Raw genomic sequence first — 24,605 nt, forward strand, 5'->3', positions numbered from 1 at the left:
TAGCTGAAAAAAAATAAAAATAAAATTTAGCTTATTTAATAAACTACGAGTGATAAACATGATAATAAAATAAAATGTTATATTTAAACAGAAATATTTTTATAAATCATTTTCTTTTTCCATCCACATTTCTGTACCCGCTTCGGGGGACAATTCAAAAAATTCGGCCATCATTCATTCTTCATTCTTCTACTCGAATCATTGCCTACTATAAATATAGTTTTTATCATTTAATAATATAATTTTGTTCATATCAAGATTCGTCTTTGTCTAATCTTCTGATCTTCATCTAATTTAGATCCTGTAACAGGTCTTAAGAATCTAATCTCTCTCTTTTGCCATTGTCTTTGGCTATTTGACATTAGTATCCGTGTTTTACTTTTATAGATATTTCGTCGTAACTATAAAAAACTTTAAGAACTTATCTCACAACTGAAAAATAAATACAAAAACCTAATAAATCAATATCTAAATCCGATTTGTATGTAAATATAATCTTTTGTTTGATTTGTTTTCTAAACGATATTTTCCATAAAAACAAATAACTTGTTCTCTTTGAACTTCAGTCATTTGACTGGTTTGATGCAGCTCTCCAAGATTCCCTATCTAGTGCTAGTCGTTTCATTTCAGTATACCCTCTACATCCTACATCCCTAACAATTTGTTTTACATATTCCAAACGTGGCCTGCCTACACAATTTTTCCCTTCTACCTGTCCTTCCAATATTAAAGCGACTATACCAGGATGCCTTAGTATGTGGCCTATAAGTCTGTCTCTTCTTTTAACTATATTTTTCCAAATGCTTCTTTCTTCATCTATTTGCCGCAATACCTCTTCATTTGTCACTTTATCCACCCGTCTGATTTTTAACATTCTCCTATAGCACCGCATTTCAAAAGCTTCTAATCTTTTCTTCTCAGATACTCCGATCGTCCAAGTTTCACTTCCATATAAAGCAACACTCCAAACATACACTTTCAAAAATCTTTTCCTGACATTTAAATTAATTTTTTATGTAAACAAATTATATTTCTTACTGAAGGCTCGTTTAGCTTGTGCTATTCGGCATCTTATATCGCTCCTGCTTCGTCCATCTTTAGTAATTCTACTTCCCAAATAACAAAATTCTTCTACCTCCATAATCTTTTCTTCTCCTATTTTCACATTCAGCGGTTCATATTTGTTATTTCTACTACATTTCATTACTTTTGTTTTGTTCTTGTTTATTTTCACGCGATAGTTCTTGCGTAGGACTTCATCTATGCCGTTCATTGTTTCTTCTAAATCCTTTTTATTCTCGGCTAGAATTGCTATATCATCGGCAAATCGTAGCATCTCTATCTTTTCACCTTGTACTGTTACTCCGAATCTAAATTGTTCTTTAACATCATTAACTGCTAGATCCATGTAAAGATTAAAAATTAACGGAGATAGGGAACATCCTTGTTTTACACTTTTTTTTACCTGGATAAAATAAAAGTATCTATTTTTAAATAATTTGTTCAAAATGGTTCCTTTGTTCCTGTAAACAATAATAAAGTTTTTGTTAAAATTCACAATTTCCTTTTATTAAAGTCGGTTTAGTTATATTCCATTGGATTGGCATCTATCTAAATCATCCTCATTCAGTGCTTGATGCGCTTGAATTTTATACGGTAAAAATTTATTCATTTTTAACGTATTGAAAACGGGATAATGTAGTTTCACGGGATATTTTACGAACTGAGGTCTAAGGATTTGCTACTATATTTCCCAATATTTCTACCAGAGTTAATTCGTCTAAAACCTTATGCCCTGCATGTTTCTTATTCATGACAGATCCCGTTTCTTGGAATTTTTTTATAGTTTTCAAATGTAACAGTGTGAAACTTTTTATTTGATGCCGTTCATTAAACGCTTGGACATTTCTAGAACATTCATTTTGTTCTCCGTATTTAAATCCATTAGTTTAGTCCTTTCTTTCAGATTGTAAGTCAGTTTAGAGAGACAAATTTACTAAAGACAAAAAATTTAAGGCCTAATGGTAGAACAATAATAAACTAAAAGCCAATTTTAACTACAGACTACAACAGTTTAAATCAAACATGATGATGAAATAAATACAATAAATACTTTTTGCCACTAATTTTATACAATATGAAAGAAAACAATTTGTAAAAATTTACCATAGAAACTAAGATCCCAATAATTGGCAGAAAATTATAACCGGTTATAACAAGGTAATCAATTTTTCAAGATGTTGCCAGCAAAGAAGTAGGTACCGTATCGTTGGTTTCTCATATTGTTTAACTGATGTTATAATGTTGTGTTTACCGGTACGTTTTTTTTTAATGTTGGAGAAACCTAAAGCCCATATTTTTAAGAATAACGGACAATTTCCGACCTAATGCTTTGGGTCAGTAACACTGTATCCCAACGTAACCTAAAAACACTACATTTATAATCATTCTTTCAATACCGGTGAACCAATTTTTATTTCATTTGTACCAAATTACTTGTCATCCAAAGGGCCTTCCAATAAGTTGTCACAAGCCACATCGTCTAATTAAAAAAAAAAAGAAAGTTTTGTGGGAATTTAAAAAATAGTTATCACAGTTTTAACCCGTTGGACTGAAATTTAAAAAAGTTTTACCCTAAATGGGTTTTTGCACCTACCGAACGAAGGGGTGGGCGGATTTTAATTTTCTTTTCACAAAAATACATTATTTTTTCCGGTTGTCAATTAATGTAATTAAATGTTACCGTTGCGAATTTAAAACCTTCGAGTTGGGGTAAACGTAGGAGAGAGGGTGGGTTCCACCCATTTGAAAATAATTTTAATAGGTTCCTCCCGATAACGGTATACATTCCTGCAAAAAAAATATGATGGGACTGATAGCTGTTGAAAAACAAATGCGATAACTTTTCAAATGATCACTTGGTATTTGAAAAAAACACTATTAACCAAAAAATGTTCAGAATACTTCTTTTATTATAAAAATTAAAATAGCCATTTGCTAAGTTAGGTAAATCTAAACGAAAATAATTGCCGAAGTTCAATTATGTTTATTTTTTAGTATAATCTCCCTTAACCTCAATGCACTTAGCGTAACAATATTTTAGGCCTATTACGCAATTTTATTTCACATTTTCTATCCAAATATTCAAAATAGTGATTTAGAAAATTTGACACGTACTGTTATTAGATAATTTGATACGATGAGCCATTTCTTTAGATTCAAGAATAGATAGAAAGAGCTAAATCTTGCAAGTTTAAGTGTGGAACTTCAGTTTGATCATGTAACAGTTGATGAATAAATTGACACGTCTTGAAAAATCAGACCTTTTTTCTTATCAATTTGTAGTCTGTTTTTCTTGATCTATTTACTTAGATGCCAAAATAATTTGGCATAAAAGTCGTTTTTTTTTTTGCATAAAAATCGTTTGTTTTTTTTTTAAGACAGTTAATGAAAAAATATTTGTTCCTTGTATATTTTGTCATTTTTTTTTAGAGATACTGACCGTCTTTTTCGGTGGCAATCCAGTCTTTTATGATTATTTTAATATTTTTCATCTCGTTTGGGTCTCCGCTGTGGTATTTGACTTGAGGAAAGTAACAACAGTTTGGATGATATATCTGAAGGAGTTGTCTTCCGGACGGGGGTTTTTATGTGAACCGTCTGCCATAGCAATCATGGAAGATAATTTTCTCGAATAAAGTGACGCAAGATAATATATCGCAAGCTGTTGGCGGTCGGGTGGTCGGGCGTGCCCCGAATCATCGATCCTGTCTGGGCCTCCCACCTGACTTCAAAGTTAGGTACTGCCTGACTCGCCGTACCGACATCCCAGAGCCCGCACGTAGAAGAAAGGGCTCCGATATTCTTACGCGTGAAACAATCCCTGCCGAGTCCCAAAGTAACCGACCCGAGTGGAACGGTGCAAGTCTTCGATAAAGCAAGCTCACAAAAGCTCACCTCTAACCCGGTTTCCATTACCGGGAAGGGGGATAACACTCCCCGTTCGCGTTCCGCTCAAGATAGATCAAACAGACCACGGACATTCCTCCCGCATCCGATAAAGCACCAAAAGCAAAAGTTTAACCGTGACCTTCTCGGACAGCTCGGGATCGGCAATCCCGTACTTCACAAGGGTATTCCTGAGCAAACCTATTGCCCGACGGACAACATAGTGAAAGCACAGAATGCCATGTCGTTGCCAGATCCAACGTGTGCGTGGATATAACTGCACGAACGTGGATTTTGTTCAGGACGTTATTATTACGCGTAGGCATAACATATTTAATTTCTAAACTTTTTTCATTAGGCGTATATCTTACATTTGTTGGATTTTTTTAGACGTTAACTATTTATCTAATAATAACGCGATATAAAATCACAATAAACCGTACAAATTGCGATGAAAATTTTGAAGCGATTAGTATTAAAGGAATCTCAGATGGAAATGAAAAATAAAATTAATATAAAGATGACTATGTACCTTTTTAATATATTTTTTTCTTTCGAAAGCCGGAAGGGTTTGAAGATATTTAACTGTAGATGATGTATTATTTTCTTATTTGTAGGATTTTTTAAAGATTCTTTTAGGTGCTATAAATATACGCGAGCAGCAGTAAAAATTATTAACCGAATTAAGTAAGTATTTGTGTTGAAATGTATATCGGAAGATATGGATGGAAGCAAATAAATTTTATAAAATTTTAAATGACAAATACTGTAAGAAACGTATCTGGGAAACATTTGTATTTTTTCCTTTTTATATAATATTTTTAATTTCAGTTATAAAATATTCTGCATTATTTTATATAATTTTCTAATTTTTTCAGTTGAAAAATGTATAATCTCGGTGTTCAGTTAAACAAAAAATAAAATATATTATTAAACATTTCTGTTCAATTAATTATTGAATATTAGTTTGATAATGTAATGAATATTTAGTATCGGTATAAAAAAGACATATATAAAAATAATAAAAGCTAATTGCCGACTACATCCATCGGATGAGGGGTAAGTAATCATCTGTTTGTACAAATCCAACCGGTTACAACCGACCTTCGGGTTGTAACAGTTTTTTGATCTGTTAAATCCTAATAAAGGCAGTTACTTTTATACGGATTTGAATACCAGGTCGTAGGTTCTTTGGTGGTTGGGTTTCAATTAACCGTCCGTCTCAGGAACGGTCGACCTGACATTTCATTTACATTCATACATATAATCCTGATTTACCCTCTGAAGTAATACGTCGGAGGCTAAACAGTAAAATAGAGGTCTTTGATTTGGAAGTAATATAGAATATTTACCGTGGATAAAATTTAAAAATTTCGTTATTTTCAAATTTTAATGACTGTATTCCAGAAAGCGATTAAAAAACTCTTTTGTTTCTTGTAATTGTTTTTCGAATAAATTCCTCGTTGTCCGGATAAAACGATAAATGTGCGCTAGGTAAAGTTATGAAAACAAGAAAGCCCTAAATAAAACAATTATTGAAAAAACAAATACTCGACTACTCTAGTCGTACTCATCTACCTAGAATAATTTTGAAAAAAAATAGTTAATCAAGTTAATTTTTTTTTTTGTTACAAGCGTTTTATCAGATACGGTAAGTTAGCGATGTGGAATTTAATATTACCTCTACATCTGATAGTAGTCAGGTGACTGTGTAGACTATATGGAGGTGATTGATGGTCTGCACTTTGACTAACTGACACTTGAGTACGACATAAAATACACAAGTAATATTAAATTTTACTCTCTGAATAATTTCCGAAAAAATTATTAAGACTAGCTGACCGTTCATTCATTCCGACTCCGATGCGGTATTTTGGATGTCAGAAATTCGGAAGTACTGCGGTGCGATGCATAAGGAAAGAGATCTGACCTTGTAGTGACCCGTTACATCCGGATAACCGTTGAAAAGATCCGCCGGTTTTTGTCAACTGCCATGGGCATCGATCTGCGAGATTGCGAAACTGTCCGATTTAAAAGGAGGAAGTAGCGATCTAAAAAATAAACGTATTTAAAAATCCGGCTACTTCGAAGCTAGAAAAATCGTACGTAACAGATCACAGAAATTTGCATCTTACGGTTAGGTTTTAGCAGTTTTCTCCAAACCTAAAAAACAGTAGACTCTTTTTTTAACGATTTATTAATAATGACGAATTGAAAAGTCTACCGTTTAGAGAAATAGTCCGAAACCGACGCAGAAAAAATTGTCTCAAAACAAAAGATTGCTACACAACCTAGGATGAGCTTTCGACCAGACAAAAGGTAGAGGAAAATGAAGCTAAGCCGTAAAAGAAGTTTGAACGTAATTTACCGACGTTAATTCTGACGATGATTGCTTTATTATTTTTTTTTAATTTACATTTTTAATGAGCTAATAACAACAAACTTACTACCTAAAACTAGTACCTACTATTTTAAATAATCTAAATATACTTTTGTCATTTCCAATATATAGGCGGCGGGAAGTTTATAATACGTGGGCATTTTAACGGGATCAAATAGCAATAGACCGGAATTTAGGGGCTCCGCACTTACACATTACATTGTCATGTTATGATTCTGCACTTCCTAATTGTTTTTGGCAGTCGTTTTTTTTAATTTTTAACTTCTTCAAAGCAGTAATGCTGTAAGATAAGTAATTGAAAAACAAATCTATGCTTATTTCGGAAGTCACGTTGTTTTAAAGCCGTTTAAAGCTTTCATAAATCAATGCAACGTTTTGTTCTGAATTTATACTACTACAATCGATATCTTACATTATTTCATGTATCGAAATGCTACAACCCAACAATACATCTGGTGATAGCAGAGTAAAAATGTTCCGTTAAGTATTGTAAGTTTTGTTGAAGTAGTTTGAAAATTTGATTGATGATAGATCACATTGTTTGTATAATTAACTATGTTGTAATAAATGCCGCAAAACACAATGTGTGAAAAAGAAAACGATTTAAAACTTCAGGTAATTTTTGTTACATTCTGATTGCTGATTATTTTACCATACCGTTAACGTTAGGTTATATGTATTTTTTTTAATGAAATTATTTATACAGAGTTAATTAAATTATTGGTTTGTAAAGCTGATATTTTAACGTTTTTAACCGCTATCCTCTTCCAACCTCTTAACTTTGTTTCCGTTATTGCCCACGTAGGTTATTTTGATTTATTAAATTGACCAACATTGTAACGTGATACTCGATAAATTGCTGACAGGTTTGATTAGTTTAAATAAAAAAACTCTCGGAAGTATAGAAAGAAAATAAAACTATATGTTAACAAATATAGTTAGTTGAAAACTTCACAAAATATTACATTGAAACTAATTAAACCCGTACTTATGTGTTAAACGGGGATTCATTCGATTTGCGCCGTCTTTAGTTTACTTTTGCTATTATAAGTTGTACTAATTTTAATATATAACGTTAATTAGACGAGGTTAGGAACGAAGCAAATGTAGGTTTTGTTAGGTTAGATTAACATAATCAACATAGCCTACGCCCCCTCCGTTCGCTAACTTTGTATAATGAACGTTAAATGTGCCAATACAACTTATTAATACCAAGACTTATTTTTAAATTAAATACAATAAATAAGTTACAAAATAACAACAGAAAAACAATGCAAATTGAGTGGCTCCTGTTTACACATAAGTACCAATAAATTGTTACTTATTACTTGACAATGTAATGACAAAGACGTAATGTAAGACAAAGATGTAATGACAAGAAGAAGTTTGCTTGATAGCAAACTTCTTCTTGACCACATTTATGCTTCATTTTGTTATTTGCTTATCCCTGCATTCTTTCAACTATGTATGTGCTCTTGACAGAGGATTGATGAAATTTTGAGAATGATTGATTGTAAGATCATAATGCTTGTTTTAAGAGTACACTTATCATACATTATTATGGATCCTGGAGCTGTATGTTCCACAATTATTGGCATGTCGGCTCTTCTGTTGTTCACAGTAAATAGAAAACACTTGTTTGTTTCCTGGCAAATTCCTCCAAAATCTCGTTTCTCTTTGATTAGTCTTCTTTCACTGGACATCCTTTTTCAAACAGTGACTTATTATTAAATAATGGTTCCAGTCAATGCTATTATGATTTATTTGTAGTTCTCATTAACAGAAAGATATGGTTATAATTTCGTAACTGCTTGAATATATGAAAAAAATTATTTTATTCATACCTAGTTTAATCCTTGAAAACATGTATTTGGGCGCAGCTGCACTTCAACACAACAATCTCTTTTTTTTTACATCACCAGCTTTTTGTGGTCTTCTGAAATGTTCAATCCCATTTTTTGGTTATTTGCACATAATTTAATTTTCAGTAAAATATTCACACACCTCATGTCATTTTTCACTTATAAGCTCATATGGTTAAAATAAAATTGTGGAAGGTAACTGCATATTGAAGAAGGTCAATGATAAGAATGATGATAGGAAAGTGCAGTGCAGCAGGTAAGATAAGAAACAAACAAACTCTGTTGAACTACTATTCATCCCTATCACTCCATTCTAGTTATTAGGTCATTGTTTTTATAATATTATGATAGTGCAGGGAGAATAAAGGAAGTGGATAAAGGATAGTGTGGGGAGGAGGAGAAAAATTGAAAAAACCCTTATTTATTTTTTACTGTTTATTGTATTAGTTGTTTTAGTGAGTGATCATTAATAATATATTGATTTTGAATAAGTATAAGGGCATTGATGAAAAACTTTCTTGTTTTGAAAATCACCAGTAGTGTTTTTTAGTCTGGATAATGTAACAATTCTATGTTAATTTAATTTTTATTTTTTCCATATTTGTATAAAATAACCTTATTCACTGGTTATGCTGAATATCAAAGTTTAATAATTTTTATTACTCGTGAAAGTGATTTAACTGTTTTGGGATTGAGATAAGAATAAATTTTCAGAAAATATTGTTTTGTTTTCATTTTTTAAATTATGACATTGTAAATTAACTTATCTTCGAACATTGATCAACACATGTAAAAAATTAATTCATGCACAAGTTAAACACAGTTTCCTTATTGTGACAACAAAACTTGTAGCAAGTAAGATATTTCCTACAAAGGAAATATCAGTAATTTTTTTAAAATTACATATTGCATATATCATTGCAAGTTCCTAAGAATGTTAATAGAATATTGCTAAAGAGTATAGGAAGTAAAATCGATGACAGCAAAATCTAAGGAAAGTAGAAAGGAGTTATAATGTAGTAAAATGAAGATAGGATCTTAAAAATCATGTTGTGATGTTTTATTTCTGTTGTGGACTTGCACAGATGTGAGACTTATGTAGTAAAAAAAGAAGAAAGAAAGGATTGGACCAGTTGTTATGGGAGTAGAGGAGATTGGTGTCAAGTTGAAATTTGAAGTAATGAAGAGAGTATTTTTCAGACTGCCCTAACTGATCCTAAACAATTTATAAGAAAATGGTCATAATGTTCACTTTAAGTGAACTGCCCTCAATATAATTTTTATGAAACATTCCAAAAAATAATTGTAATTGAATTATTAAAGAAACAAGGAAAATTTTGTAAGTATGGTACAACACAAAGAGCAATACTAAGTTGCAAAGGGGCCTCGCAAACAATTAAATCAAATTATTAACCAGAAAATATAACTTCTAAATACTGGTAAAATGAACTGGCAATCGGTTTCAAAAGAAAAATGTGTAAAACAATAGTATTTCATATAATATATACAGACACACACATACATATATACAGTGAATGATCATTCAAGGTTTGGTTAAATAGTGGTCATTTTGAGGAGGAATCGTAAAATTATATACTGTATTGTGTTAGTAAACTTGTAATAGACATGGGGTTTTATACTGTAAAAATTAAGGATTATTTAAGGAAGCTAGCTTCTATGGAATATGCCTAATGTGGTGTTGAATGTATTGCTCAATAAAATGCAGTATGTAAATATAAAATAATGTTTAATACACAGTATAATATCTACTTAATTAAATAATTTACATTTAACATGTTTAAAGTAATTTTAATTATTGGCTACAAATAAAAAAATTTATTTATTTTTTAAAAATAATTGTTAATTTTGATTTGTTTCTCTGCTAGTCTTTTCTTTTTGATAGATTTTCAATTTGATTTTCAGCCTTTCCAAATAAATCTATTTGTATAGTATTGTTTAATTCAGATACCATTTTTTTAAATGGCATATAACGTGTAGACTTTGCCCTAATGAAAACGTCGGAATGCCATCTTCTTCCACATCATTATTTTCATTTGGGTTTTCGAGCTCAACAATTTCATTTGCTATTGCAAACAAATTTTCTTCGTAGTTATCATCGTGTTCTGAGGTTAGTCCCCCATCCTTTGAGTCGCAGTACTCCCGCTGTTTCTTCAGCACACTCGTCCATTAATGCTTCAATTGTGATACTTAAAGGCAGGTCAGTGCAATTTTTGAAACAGTCAGTGATTGTTGATACTCTTACCAAATCTCATGATAACTTTATCCAGTTTACTACATCAAATACAGTAACACATTTAGTTAGGTGTTCAGACTCTTCCATTCTTGCAGTCAGTGCTGAGAGAATACAGTGATGATGAAAGAGCTTGAATGATAGAATAATTGCTTGAGCCTTTAGAGGCTCTGTTTCATGTACAATATTATTGCACATAATACTTGTGACATCAAGATTGAACAATATTGACATCACACACTCTCATTCTTAAATGAGCTTCTGAGCTTCTAAAATGATATTGCTTAATTTTTTATGATTTGTGCAATCTAAAAATGATAAAATTTTTTGAAAATCACCCAATTTATTGCATGTAATGCACAATATTTTTAAAATTTCTGTTGCCCAGTTGCGCAATAATTCAAGTAGATCGCCAGTGTTTGTAGATTGTAAACAAAATTGTTTTTTTTCTGATTTTCTATAAACATAATATGTGGCCTTTTTATTGTTTCTGTTCAGTTCGATTTTATTTTACAAGTGTCTAAATTTATTTACTCAAAAATTTAAACTAAAAAGATTTCTTATTGAAATTTATACATATTTATATACATTTATACATATTACATATTTATTTACATATTTATTACATATTTATATATGCCTGTTCTTTGGGACCAAAATAATCCAAATTATAGTGACAGAAATGCAAAATCATCTACTTTTAAAAATGATTAGACTTCTATAGAAGTAATCCAGATGTTACCTGACTGGATGTAGTTATAAAAAAAATTTACGTGTTAATTTTTGGAAAGAATTGCTGAAAGTAAAGCAGGCTGTAACAACTGGGTCTGGGACTGACAACATTTATGAACCTCACCTGTTTGGTATTTTAATGAAATTAAGTTCATTGTGGACCAAGAAACTCCACATAACAGCCTGTCAGCCTTGGAGGTAGAAGAATCTGAAGAAATGATTAATGTAAGTAACTTATTAAGTATTAAACAAATTATATTATTATTAATATAAATCTGTTTTACTGAAAATATTACATAATTTCTTATTAAAAAACTTTGTAAATTTTTCAATCTGGTACTAAAGAATTATTTTGTAAAAAGTTACAAATGTGCAATGCTGAGCTGAATAATTTTTCAGTACAACTTTGACACACAAAAATAAATGAAAATATTACAACACAGTATAATTATTAAAGACATTACTATTTGAAACACTATAATACACTTATGTAGAATAAATAAGCAACAAATGTTAATTAAGTTGGTTTGGTTGCAGTTAAAAACCCCTTCATCTTGTCAGGTACTCTTCCTTCATTGTTAAAGTATTTACAGAGTTGGTCTCTTATTTCAATGGCAGAATTAAAATTTCTGCCGTGTTTGTGAACTTGGAGAGGTGGAATCTGAGGATCCGCTTGTAATTCATTAGACATTATCAGATGACTACTTTCAGTATAAAATTATGTAAATAAATGTATGCTAAGGTATTCATTACTATTGCTGTAAGGTAAGGTAAGGCGAGGCTGTAAGGTATAACACTATTGGTATTTTCTGTGGACTGAGGTTTATAGTTGTTTTAAACACTCTAAAGCATTGTGTTAAAAGATACTGAATGCATTCTAAACAATCTTTTGGGCTGTAATTGAATACTTATATTTCCTTGTTAAAATTCTGTCTAGAATAAGGTTTCATTTGCTATGCAAAAGAATGTTATGACTTAAGAAGTATCTTAAACTGGGTTAGTTTTGGCAGATATAATTGTTTATTTACCAGACAAGTATATAACTCAATGCCATTGATAACCCCTTCATCCGATACTCTGCCATAACAACTTATATCAGCCATAAAATATTCATAATCTGGTCTTGCAATCGCTATTAGAGCGATACTATGAAACCCTTTATAATTAAAATAATGTGAACAAGTTTCTGGTCATACTTTAACTCCAATATGTTTCCCATCAGTAGCACCCATACAGTGTGAAAATTGCCACTTGTTTTCAAACTTTGATGCATCTTCCATTTATTCCTCTTCAGTCCTGGGGAACTGCAGCAAAAAATGCATTTTTTCAGAAAAAAGTTTTTTGATTGCTGAAATGAAAATACATAGTGCTTTAACTACTATATTAGTAAACTGTTAAAAAGTGAATACTTTTTTAATCTTTAATCCAAAACAGACTACTTCATAATTAATGTAAATTTTTATGAAATTTAATGATTTCGCATTCCTGTCTAATTTTCAGTCATTTTCCTTTCCAGGATTCTCTTGACTCTGATAAAGCTGAAGAAGGGCATGAACAGTCTTCAACTTCCTGTACTCCAGTCCTGCCATTTGCTTGTTCTACATCACCAAAAAAGAAAAAAATGAGAACTGAAGTTGTGCAGTGTGAGAAGACTAAATCAATTCAAAGCCTTCAAAAAGAAGAGGACGAGAATATTATTTTAGCCTGGTCGTATGCAATAAAGTTGTCTACAATGACAACATTACAGCGCTTACTGGCTGATAAACTAACTGATAAGTGAAATTTTGATGAAGGACCAGTTAGATAACTTAACAAGAGAGACATATCTTTACACAAGAGAACCTCCCGAACAATGTTCATTCTTCTGTTAGTAATTATTCTGCAAATGAAAATGTTTAATTATATTAAACCAACTTTCAAAAACTGAAACTTAATAATTTTCTTGGTTTGTAAATAGGCGGATTATTTTTTATTTCTAAAATTCTATATTGTTAATTAACATTAAAATCTGTTATAAAATGTAAACATATAAAATTTGTTTTGCCACCAAGAAAGTTTTTTCAATTTTCCATATTGATACTATACTGTTTAAAAAAAATCAGTTTTAAAATTACGAATTTGTTATAAGCTACAGAAACATCATTAAATTACATGTTCGTGTACTGGCAGTAGTAATAGACGGCACCAGTACTTTTGTGTATTTAATAATTTTATCAGTAATTAAAACTAAATAATAGTATTAATTAATAATAATAATTGTAATAACTGAATAATTAGTATTATTGTAATAATTTATTTAATATATTAGTAGTAATATAATTTTAATAGTAATAATTCTGAACCTACCTTTAAATATTTCTTCAATGATTTTATTATTGCTTCGCATGTATCCTGAACAGTTACTGAAAATACACTGGTGGGGAATTCTCATAGAAAACCAAAGTTCTTTAAAATATCTGCCTGTACCTAGAAAGTTTAGAGTAACAGTCAGTCGCATTCTTGCACTAACTGATTTTCTCATTACATTATCTTCTTAATGATAGGTCCAACAATTCTGAGAAGTTCTTCAAAAATTTTGTTGTTCTCCAGTAGTACTTGTAATCATAATCATCAACATTTTCTTTAAAATTTGCTTATCACTATTTGTACTTTGGTTAAAATATTCTCTGCATCACAACTTTCTTTTGTTTTTTGGTTTGCAGCCATTTGTAGTAAGCAACATATGAACAAAGTAGCTAAACGTTTCTTTGTATCCATATTTCAGGAGTTCTGTACTAAAAGACTATTACAGGTTGTACAATAAAACAATTTGAGCAAGTTGTGCAGCCTTTTAAAACTGCTTGGACAGAAATATTACGTAAATATTTCATTTTCAAAATATTGTACAATCTAGGTTGCTTAGTAATACTGCATGTGTAGCAGAGGCTTAAGGGTTGTAGCTTGCTCTAAGTTTTAGCAGGTAAAAATACAAATTTTACATGCAATAATCTGGAGTTAGGTGTGTGACATATTACATTATGTAAAATCATAATGGATCTTTTATTTTCATGCTTCATTTTCTCATTGAATTTATTTTCTTGGAAAATTAGGATATCATCCATGATTTTTTATTTGCATATCAGTGCTTATCTATTGTTAACATGTTTGTCTTTGAAGAACACCTTGGTCTAAGGACCATGTTAATTGCAAGTGGTCTTTCTTTTTCGACAACAGTGTTCAAGCAAAACATTACCGTTATACGATCTGTACTTAGGTTCCCACCAATGCACGTTGAACCTTTAACTCCTAAGGTTTTATCAGGTATAGCATGAAAAAAGAGACCGGTTTTGTCCAGATTAAAAACATTGTGTAAATGGTTATTTTTGATTATGCCTGTTCTATTCTTAACAACCAATCAATTGTTAACATAATTTTCACTTACTCAGGCACTTTCTCCACTTACCACAAGAAAGACAATATTGTTTCAAGTGCAGAACTTATGAAGCCAATTAAAAAAAGCTTTAAATTGCTCATTATTTAAAGATTTCACAAATAATAAAGCTTTTTCTTATATCACTGGCCTGCTGATCGGTAATCCTCTACTATGAGCTTCATTAAACCTTGCAAAAGTAAGCTTATTAATTTGTTCAAATTATGACCGAACAAATTTTGTTCGAGCCTAAGACCCATATGGACCCTCTGCATTTAAAATGCTATCAAGAGAATAAGTTACAACTGGATTTGATGCTTGTATTAACTGAAGTAACTCTTTTAATCATTGGTTTAACAAAGGAAATATTCATCTCTTTAGCCACTCTTGCACTTTTGCTTTAAGAGTTCTCATATTTGGAATTTTTCCCAATTTGCAACAATGTTACGGTATGTTAGTGAGAACTACAGAATTTGGTTTCAATTTTCCTAAAAGTTTTTTGGAAACCCATTGTTGAAAGTTCCTATCGCTCATACTATTGTGGTAGTGGCCTGTTTTTGGCTAACTGTGTATGTCAGTAAGGCATTAGGAACAAACCCATCTTTTCCTCCTGCGTGAATTATGATAACCTTTTAAAGCCTTTGGAAACTGGTGGATGAAGCCCTCACTGCTGTCATTTTCCCACAATTTAGCAGATGAATGTGAAGCTAAAATGTAACTTTCATCTCAATGTGTGATTGGTCTATTTTCTTCTCAAAATTTCTTAATGGCTTTCAAATAAAAATTCTCTTCATAGCAGTATCTGGTTTCTTTGTCAACAATATTCAGTTATTTGTTGTTTTAGTAAAAGGGTAGTAATAACTACCGGGCGATGATAATGCCCAGGCGTTTTTCGCCCACAAAAAAAAAAAAAAAAAGATTGTAAATTGTGTAATATAAACCTTAAATTTGTTTCTCCTTCTTGCCAACAGAGATCATTTTGAAGCTTATTTTTTATTCTTTTGATAGTATGTACTGTTTTATCTGTCAAGTAAAAATTTTGATTTCTTCTGAAGCTTGAGTAATCAATTGTCAATCATTCTATGAGGTTTTTGTCTCATGCGATTTTTATGTGGTGTACAGAAACTTGACTCACCATTTTCATTTGAAAACATGCTTTCAGCTTCCCTTTTTAAATATGTTCACACTAACAGATGCACTAGTAGCTTTACTAACATGAAACCGAACCTGTTGCTAGGGAATAAGAAAACTGTCATCTGATTTCTTAGATTTGTTGAGCTTAGCTTCTTTTTCTTCCATAAAATTTAACATGTTATTTATGATTTCTTTGCTCTGAACATACAGTTTTTTATTTTTTAATTTGCTTTTAGTTACAGGATTCATTGTTAACAAAAAAAAGTCACTAAAATAAATTATTTTGTTTCTTGTGAATGCACTAACACTATTATGCCCTATAACAAAAAGAAACTGCAATCCGTTTTTAAAACCTACACATAATATACTTTACGAACAGAAAAAAATTATAATTCTTTAAAAAATTTTACTTAATAGATTTAAATTAAAAGCACACAAATAAATTTATTAAACTTGCCTTGTTACAGTTCAGAAGATTGTGATCATACTGTCATGTAAGAAGATACTAAATATGTAACATATTCATAAAGTAAGGGTCATCGGCTTGAATTTAAGTACAGCAGCAGGTCTGAACACAGTTTCATGCATTCAGGGCCATCTATTGGTTATTTATGAAGCCACTGCAGTTGTTCTGATGCTATAATCATTTCCCTGCCAGTGAATGCAGATCGCAAGTCCACGACAGTTGTTTCTACCGCAGTTATGAAGTGCGTGCTGTAATTCGATTTTTGTATGCAAAAAGATCTGAAACTGCTGAAATTCATCAGAAGTTGTGTCTAGTATATAGACCTACAGTAACGAGTGAAAGAAAGATTAGTCAATGGTGTCGAGACTTTAAAAATGGTTACATAAATGTGCATGACAAAGAGCGGAGTTGCAGGCCCAATATTCAGACTGATGAAATCGTTAAACAACTGAACCAAAAACTGCGATGACATCACAATTCACAAAAATGAATTTCCACGTGTTGGATGCTCCTCTATCTATATGACTATCACAGAAAAGCTTGGATATCACAAATTATCGTGCAAGTTACTGAAAATGCTCACCGACCAACACAAAGAGCAAAGAATGTACAGTGGATGAGCATTTTTGGACCGCTATTGACAAGATGGAGATGATTTGTTTTCCCACATTGTTATGAGTGATGAGACGTGGATATCGTACAACAATGCAGAATCAAAACAACAGTCAATGCAGTGGTGCCATTCAAGTTCCCCAAAACCGAAAAAGTTTAAGTAATCTCCATATTCAAGTCGAAAAATGTTGGCTACTATTTTTTGGAATGAAAAAGGCATTATTTTGGTTGTAGCAGACATTACAACTGACATGTACTGCAAAACACTTACCAAACTGAGATGTGTGATCCAAAATCAACAATGCTGGAGTTGTCTGGTGTAATCCTCCTTCATGACATGTGTCCTCATACCGCGGTGCCTTAACCAAAAAGAAGATTCAAGATTCGTTGGGAATTTTTTAACCATCCTTAATATAGTCTCAACCTTGCACCTAGCAAACGACTAGTTCCTCTTCTTGCATTTAAAAAAGTGGCTTAGTGGTCAATGGTTTGAAAACACAAGGATCTCAAGACTGCCGTTATCAATTGGTTTAATTCCCAGGTGGCAAACTTCTATGCAGAGGGGCTAAAGAAACTAGTGCAGCGTTACAAAAAGGTGCTTAGAATAGAATGGTGATTATGTGGAAAAGTGAAGTAGATATGTAGTATACTAAAACTAAGTAAAACCTTTTCTCATAAGTTAATTTTTTTTTGATGATCAAATGACCCTTACTTCATGAATATGCCTCGTACTTAATAATTGTTATATGTTATAAATCCAAGCACCTACACGTCTACTGTAATATGTGCTGCATAACATTAATCATACTTTAAACATAATTTAAAATGCAAATGTAGATACAGTAATTAGACAATGATGTCATTGTAAATATGATTTTATAATATTATTTATGTAAGAACAATTTATGTGTAATGCATGCGTAAAGCTCTTCAGCCTCCTGTGCAGTCCATTCCCCATCACAGCACCAATCTTCAACTTACAGTGCAGACCCAATAAACAAGTTTCATTGAAGAGAAGTGAAGGAACATGCGCAACATTTTGTTTTCATGATTCATTGCCTTATTGCAGTAGGCAACAGTCTGCCGACTTAATTCAATAAATTGCATGTGTGTTTACAATAATTGCTAATGTACAGTACACATGTACAGTCACCACTATGTAACGGTGAACTTGGAGTGATTACAATTACCACCCAACATAAAAACATGTTCCTCACTCTTAGTAATCCCCCTTACCAAATAATTGTTGTATTTATAACAAATGAATGCAACAATTTTGAAATGGAATAATCAGCTAATTCTGTATTGTACATTGTAAAATGTACTAGTGGATGACAGAATATTATCTATTGCTAATTACATGGTAAATATTTTGATAGATGATTATTACTGTAAATTTAATTAATTACTGGAAAATGGATTATCCAATTAATTCCTCAGCTAGAACTCTTTCCTCTCTCTCATAACCTATTTTCAGGGTAATTGTCACTATTATCACTGTCGCTACATAAAGAGACAATGAAAGATTCTGTCAGAGAATCTGTTAACAATACTTGGCTCAATATTCATCTTCAATTTTTTTAACCTTTTCAATGTTCCAATGTTTAACCTTTTTAAGGTTCCCAGTGTTGAGGCTTGCAACATGTTTTACCTCTGATCATACCATCTCAATTAGATTTAAATCAGGATGGTAAGGTGGAAGCCACAGAACTTGATGCCCACTTCTCTCCAACAGTTCGTCAAATAGGTATCATTTTCTGTTAACATTGTTCAAGTTAATTAGTACACACAATTGTGGTTAAAGCATTTGAGATGAAACTGGAATATGATGTTTCTGAAGCCAAACAGTCATGTCTTATTTCTTGCTTGATGACACCGGAAGTTTTTCAGACAGGTATTTATTTACAGAGCATTGTCAATAATTACTACAGACTCAAGAGGAAAGTTAGAAACTAATTCTTCTTCAACCCACTTTCAAATATTTTTTAGTATTTATGCTATCATGGTAATTACCACTTTTTGATTTGGCTGTCCAAATTAACATTACATTTGGAATCAAGTTCATTTCACCTCTGGCGTGAATTATAATTAAGCTTTCACCTTTATTTATTGGTAAATGAAGTCCTGCACTGCTGTCGTCAACCCATAATTTTGTCATTGAATGAGATGATAAAAATTAGGATTCATCTAAGTATACGATCTCCCAGTCACATTTTCTAAAATCACTGCCTGCAAATTAGAAAAAACCTTTTCTGCCTCATATAATTTTTTCTAACTATAATTTTCCTTTTATTTTCTGTTTTGCACCATTTAAAACCTAATTCCTTCAGAATTATTCTTAAGCTATTTTCATTGCCATTAAAATTAAAATTTAATTTTAATTTTCAGTTTGTTACAGAGATTGTTAAATAAATGCTTTATATAAATGCTTCAAATTTTTTAATTTTCATGCAATCATACACGTATGCATAATTTTACATACCTGTCTTTGAAGCTTTTTACATTTTACAACAGTCTTAAATTCAGCCATAATTGTTTGCATGTTAAACTACATTAAAAAGTTTGAACCATAAACCATGATAAAAAGTTTTTACAAATTATCGTATCTTACATTAATCGACCATGTAACAAAATACACTACACATGTCAAAAGAACCGTACCCAGAGGCTGTACTACAGAACTGAGCTTTATGTACAAGGAAAAGCAAAAGAGAAAGAAAAATAAAAAAAAATAATTGTTTTGTATTTGAAACACAATATCACTTGCTTAATACTGTAAACACAAAAATACATTGCTTCATAAAAAACTGTTGCATCATGTTTATGATACTAAGAGGTGACTAATCATAGTGTGCCAATGTTTCAGGGATAAATATTATGACAGTGATGAGTGGACTGATCATCCAAGCTTGCCGTTACGTGGCAGCTACTGTACTAGCTTTAATTTGATGTAGCTTATTATCAGCAGTATCCAACCACTCATTCTGTCAAGCCTTCTCTAAACATTTCAGAAAGTTTGTATGATCAGCTATAATGAGGACAGCTGACAGTGGCTGAATAGAAAAACTTAAACAGAACAAACCAGAATAGTTAAGCCATCTCTCTGGGTTACATCATTAGCAAAGAGTAATGTTGATTAAATAGTTCTAAAAAAATAACAGAAAGTGTAATGAAGAGAAAATAAAATTACATGAAATGTAAAAGGAAGTGAAAGCCATCAGAAAGTCGACATTTTAGCTGGATCTAGAATGGCAATTGATATGGTGCAAGAGAATCTATTTCAGGACAGATAAACTGTATTTTGAACTAATAAAATGAGTTTAATGTAAAGTTTTACTTATGTTGTAGTGTATGTTCTTCTTAAGTGATGTTTTTCAACTATTATAGCCTGCAGTTTTTTTTAACGTTATGTGATTGTGTTGTATTATATTATGTGTCGTATTATATTATATTTAATTATATGAATCTTAAAAATATTATTTCAGTATATCCATTAATGTATACATTATTATTTTTTATGTATGTTGTATTATATTATGTGTCGTATTATATTATATTTAATTATATGAATCTTAAAAATATTATTTCAGTATATCCAATAATGTATACATTATTATTTTTTATGTATGTAATTATTTGTTATTAGCTGCCCTTTGGACCACCTCCTGTGTGTCCTGATGCTTTGAAGCAGTTGGAGCAGTATTTATTGGATATAGAACAACTTCCTACGTACAACTATGAGAAATCTCATAAATTTTGGTCAAGAGAACCGCAGCTATCAACACTTTAAATTTTTCTCCTTCGTTGTTTGCTACAACCTTAAAAGTAAATATCTCATTTATATTATTATTTTATCTCCTTAACTCATTCTGATATGTAGTCACTGGTACTGAACTGTTACCTCCTAGTCATTTTGGCTAGTTTTTTCATATTAATATTAAAATAAAATTAATATAATATTTGACTTGAAATATGATCGAAGGTCATAACTGAAATCTACTTATGTAAATAAATAAAATAAAATTGTATAAAATATAAAAATAGATATTAAAAATCTTGTGTGTGTGTGTGTGTGTGTGTGTGTGTGTGTGTGTGTGTGTGTGTATATATATATATATTTAAAATGAATGTTTGTTTGCTTGCAATGAAACTTTAGTGAGTAGTTGTGTGCACGCCCACAAAGGTTTCTGAATTAGTTTGGACCCGCTAGACAGCGCTGGGGTCGAGATGTTTTGAAAAATTGCATTTATGGTTCGATTTGGCTCATATTTAGAATATATATTAGTTACATGAAAATAAATATTTTTGTGAAAAATGGAAAAAGGGAAGATGTGAAAAAGAGTGAGGTTAAATTTTGTGAAGTTCCATAATGTTCACTCCTTTAATGTTTTCTCAAACTTTTATTTGAATTCATTTAGTCTATGTATATACTCAAAACTAGCAATGGTGAAGCATTGCCAGGTCAGCTAGTATTAATAAAATGTTGAATACTCAAAGTGCTGTCAAGAAATCTTTTCATCGTAAAATTATTACACTTAATACGTGAAATACACATTCATCTAATACACACTATGTATTAAAAATATATTTGGTTAAAATTTATCTTCATGATAAATTTATATACCAGTGATAGTGATAAGAAATGTGGTTAATGACCGTACTAATTGGCACATTACCTAATATATGTTTAACTCAATATGTTGCACTTCAGAATAAGACTGATGTGAGAACTTCTTGAAATCGTTCTTGCTTCTTACTCTGTATCTGGTGATTAATATTTTTAAATGCAATATATATAAAATTGGAAACATGTCAATGTACCATCTGAACAATTACATTTTTTTAAAGTAAAAATTAGATTTTCTATCTTTAACCTTCTCTGGTCTTAGCTGAAAAGATAGGAAATTCCATGTTTACTTTTGGTTAATGGATTTAATATTTCTTCTATATTACAAAATTATTAATTATAACATTATGTAATGTGCTACATGAATATTTGTTGTTGTTTTAATATAGCATAATTTTATGTGTGAATTGTGAATCTGAATCATTGAGACCAGTATAAGTAATGGTTGAAAAAAAAAATCATAAATAATTTTTATGTGTTTTCTACACAATGACACTACCTGTTTAAAATTTTCACTTTTCATCACCATCCCAACTGTAATCAATATAGAAAGGTTTTATTAAATCTGTGAGAATAGTAATTGTTAATTAACAACAGTTTGTTGTATTACATTAACTCTGAAGCTTTATTATACTAGGTGTCCCAAAAGTCGCTTGACCAAGAAATCTATTCGTAAAAGATTTGCTGAGTTGGATATTGCTCATGGTAATGTGCATTGTATTTTTAAAGCATTGAAACTAAAAGCTTATCATTCACTATTGCATCAAATTTTAACAGAAGATGGCTTTAACAGGCGTGTTGAGTTTTATTAATGGCTTGTAATACGCTGTAAGGCATAGCCTAACATTCAAAATCACATTTTGTGGACGAATGAAACTTTCTTTAAACTATATATCAATCGTCATAATTGTGTGTACTGGATTGACACAAGGTACTTGAGGTACTAAATATTCCAGGCATCAATGTATGGGCTGGTGTATGGAGTGATGAAATTGTTGGTTCGTACGTTTTCAGTGGCACTGTAAGTGGCGATTCTTACCTTGAAATGTTACAAGAAGTAGTTTTACCTTAGCTACAAAATAATCCTTTGTTTGAAAATATAATTTAATTTTTAAAATCTTTAAAATCATCACATATTTACAAATTTTTTGTTAATATTTGATAAGTTATTTTCTCAAATCGGTAATAATTTTAGTTTTCAGTAGTAATTTTCTCAATTCAGTTTTCAATTTTTTTAATAGTTATATATATTTATTTATAAGTTTACCATAGATTACATTTCTAATCTTATAATCTGGTCTCCTTGTTTTGTATATAAATGAGAAAGAATAGTTACATTATTCTCAATATGTTATATGAACATAGAAGAAAATGTTCTCTTAACTATCACTATTGCTGTTAAATTCATTCTCTTAAACAAATTATTTCTTGCACAGATTATTTCAAGTTTGTTATTATTGTTTAAAAAACAGCAAAATAAAATGCTATATTTTTGCTCATAAATGAAAATACATGAAGTTCAATGACATATAGATTGGTAGTGATCCAGACTCACAGGGAAGACAAAAGTTTACTTGAATATTTGTTTGGAACAAATCACGTGGGTGTGTATGATTCTTAATTTTTGAGATTCTAATTATTGTAAAAACGTTAATCATTTTTTCACTTATACTATTTCAAATCCTCTTTTTGTTTATTTGTTAATGAACAAAATAATTTAGATTATTGGATTAGATAAGTAGATAACTGTTACAGCAAATGTATTAAAAGTAACCTTTTCTTTATTGCATTGCATCTTAAAATGTTGACATATTGAAGTTGTTTATTAGTATTATTATTATTATTATTATTATTATTATTCTAGTACTTGTTTATTATCTCACCGCCATTTTTTTTATGCAACTTCATTTCATGAGAAAATGAGTATAACATGTATTTAATGTAGCAAAGAAGTACATTTTTTTTAATGAAAAATAAGAAATACAAAACACTTTAGATTACGTTCACTCTGTGTTTGACAAATCATATGTATATCAGTGTAAAATGGTAACCTAACCAAACGTAACTACGCTAGCTTCGCATATCTAATTAATGAGCTTAGCGAGTGAACAAACAACCTACGCCCACTTTACTTGCTAACAGACATATTTTTTTGTTTTAATACATTGTAATAATAAATTTAATTCTTTGTTTTTTGACAAAGAAATTGCATAAAAAAAACTGGCGGTTTGATAACAAACAAGTACCATTATTTTATTAATACTAAAGAAATTTTTAGTTAAAGATAAATATTAAAATCTTTTTTTGTATTAAAATTTCAGCCTGAACGTGACCCAAAAACAGGGGAATTGCTAAGATTCAAAGAGGTATTTGTGACTGATTTTGCTGATGTTGACGAGTTTAATGATAAAAGTAGTAGTAATCCTGCTAATAATGAAATATCAATTGATTTTGAAAATTGTTAGTATAATTTAACTAAATAAAACTATTTGTGCATGCATATACATTGTTAGTAAATTAGTTTTTAGTCGTTTTGTTAGTTATTTAAGTTTACATTAATAAATATTTAATTTAAACTAAGAAAAAAAGAGTTGATAGATTGACTATTATATTTTTAGAAAAAAATTGCTCTTTCTGCAGTTTATTCATTGACATTAAAATTACTTTACAAAGTGATGTGTACATTATTACAATTTAAAAAAAAAAATTAATTATTAATGTTGGTAAATTTGTTTTAAATTTACTTTTTTATTTTACTTTTTTATATATAAATATATATATATATATATATATATATATATATATATATTTTTTTTTTTTTTTGTAATTAATTTGTATTGATTGCTACATTAATTTTTCTGAAATAAATGTCAACAGCATCAAGTGAAATCAAATCATCAGTATTTAATATCATCATCTGAGGGAACTGATTTATTAGATTTGGCTTTAGTCATCAGTTTTTTAGCTGTTTTCACATCCCTCAACTTCAGCATGCTGTTCTTTTTGAGACATTTTAAATATTTTGGAACTATCACATTGAAAGGATGCAGTTTATGTTACACCTGGACCCAAAAAATTACCACTATTTTTTTATTTTATAAATACAAATATAAATTTAAATCATTTTATTTCTGATGTGTTGTTAACCCCTTTAACAAGACAT

At 30.4% G+C, this 24,605-nt stretch overlaps 1 protein-coding gene across 1 annotated transcript in view; it reads left to right on the forward strand.

Annotated features, from left to right (window-relative positions):
* Window positions 1–6,679: 6,679 nt before the first annotated feature.
* LOC142327937 (uncharacterized) overlaps window positions 6,680–24,605 on the forward strand; it is a 53,913-nt gene continuing 35,987 nt past the window's right edge. Inside the window, exons 1-3 of the mRNA XM_075371328.1 lie at window positions 6,680–6,964; window positions 20,462–20,640; window positions 23,764–23,902. The gene's annotated coding sequence lies outside the window, so the exon portion shown is untranslated. The remainder of the gene's footprint in view (window positions 6,965–20,461; window positions 20,641–23,763; window positions 23,903–24,605) is intronic.

The sequence above is a fragment of the Lycorma delicatula genome, chromosome 7, assembly GCF_047948215.1.
Source record: "Lycorma delicatula isolate Av1 chromosome 7, ASM4794821v1, whole genome shotgun sequence".
Lineage (NCBI taxonomy): Eukaryota > Metazoa > Arthropoda > Insecta > Hemiptera > Fulgoridae > Lycorma > Lycorma delicatula.